This window comes from Spermophilus citellus (genome assembly GCF_964194105.1).
Source record: "Spermophilus citellus genome assembly, chromosome: 4".
NCBI classification, from domain to species: Eukaryota; Metazoa; Chordata; class Mammalia; order Rodentia; family Sciuridae; genus Spermophilus; species Spermophilus citellus.
In genome coordinates, this window is record NC_138185.1 from 194,021,204 (window position 1) to 194,023,011 (window position 1,808).

Here is a 1,808-nt window from a genome sequence, read left to right on the forward strand (position 1 = left end):
ACGTGTGGAGAAAGAGAAATAAAATCCTTGTCCTTGAGCACTGTTTATACACCTGGGAACATTTTTATATTTAGTCTAGAAGTTGACACTGGCAAAGACCCTCTGGTGTTGGCAGCTATGACAGCTGTCATTCTGGCCTTGATCTTGTTTCATCTTCAAACTGGCAGTAACTTGAAGATAAAGGATGAAAACAAGAGAATCCATGGGTCAGGACAAATTTTCAACTAATCATCTCCCTTTGTAGGCAGCAATAGATATAGATGCTTTTAAAAAATCATAAACATATCTAAAAGAGAGAAGCCAGACTGTGGCAAATTAGGGAACCTTTCAGATATACTCTGCTTGTACAAAAGATTCCTAGTATGATTATGAGAAAAGCTCTAAGTTAAATAATTTATTTGACCTGATTCATTAAAAAATTATTCTGATTATTTTTGGGAAAAATATTGTGAAAATTTCTCAAACAAATGAAAAGCATTTGTTTTACAAGTGGATTAGAGCATTCAACATATCAATGAATGAATAAATGCATTTTTGATTCTAAAAATTTAACAACTCATCAATAAAATCATGATTGGGTATAAAGGTAATTTGAAAACTTTCTCAATTCAATGAAATCAAAATATAGTTTAATAAGTTTTTTTAAACTGTATTTTGAAAATAAATTTTGCATGTGTTATAAAAAGTATCTACTACATGTTCTATCTCAATCTATCACACAGAACATGAGCTACACATCCTTCTCACAAGTGACCATCTGGACATTCTACATGAACTGCACTCAGGTTTCCTGGCCCAACCCCCACCTGTGCTGACACAGCCCCTGCTCCTCCCTGTCTGTGGTGGGGTCTCCCCCCAGATGTCCTAGCTCTTCTTGAGGTTTTTGTGGGACTCCCACAGGCAGCCCTCTCACTGTGGCCTCTCTCAGGGCACAGAAATACACTGCTGCATCCATGAGCTGTGAGGCTGTGATGGTGAGCTGGATGGAACTGGATGCCTTCTGGAAGTTGAGGGAATAGCGACCCTCCGTTGGGTTTTGCTGATTGTAAGATTCCTGACGAATAAGGAGAGTCAGTTTCCCTCTGGGTAGTTGTTTGTACCAGAATAAGTAATAAGTAGAATCACTGGTTTCATACACACAGTCCAAGGTCACAGCCTTGTTCTCCACCACAGAAATTTCAGTCTGAGCTTGAATTACCTTCTGGGCCATGCTGGTTCCTGCAGGAGAGAGGAAGAAATAGACTAATCCTTTATCTGGAACTATGGGAGTCAAAAGGATAGAGTGACTAAGGACCCAGCTCTCTGATCCCATTGCCTTTGATTCATCCCTCAGAACCTCATCAGAAAACAAAGATCTTCTCTGCAGGACCTTCAGGGCTGAGAAGAGCCTGAGCCCTGTGCTTGTGCACATCCTTACCAAGACAGATGGAGGCGATGGCTGCTCCCAGCAGGCTGGTGGCCAGCATAGTGGTAGCTCTTCCCTGAAAGAAATGTTCTATGTTTCTTCTAAAATCCAGATCTTAATTCTGTACCTTGTGCTCAAGAGGTACAAGCAGAGTTACTGGGCTATGCACTGCATCTGCTCTAACAGGAAATGGAGTTACCAGATATGGGGCAGGTTTGCCTGGGTCCTGTCACATGCTTCCTGTATAGTGGGAGATGACAGCTCTGAGAAGCTGTTTTATAACTTATTGGGTTGGATCATTTTCAGTATTTTATTTGATGTAAAATGGAGAACTTAAAATTATTATGAACTATAGTCATAGGCTAACGTGGTCATATATCTTTTGGTCTTACATATGCCTTTT

At 40.3% G+C, this 1,808-nt stretch overlaps 1 gene segment (V, D, J or C); it reads right to left on the reverse strand.

Annotated features, from left to right (window-relative positions):
• Positions 1 to 613: 613 nt before the first annotated feature.
• On the reverse strand, positions 614 to 1,539 carry LOC308648364 (T cell receptor alpha variable 19-like). The segment is given in 2 exons: positions 1,418 to 1,539; positions 614 to 1,218 (listed from the first exon to the last, which is right to left on the reverse strand).
• Between the last annotated feature and the right edge of the window lie 269 nt (positions 1,540 to 1,808).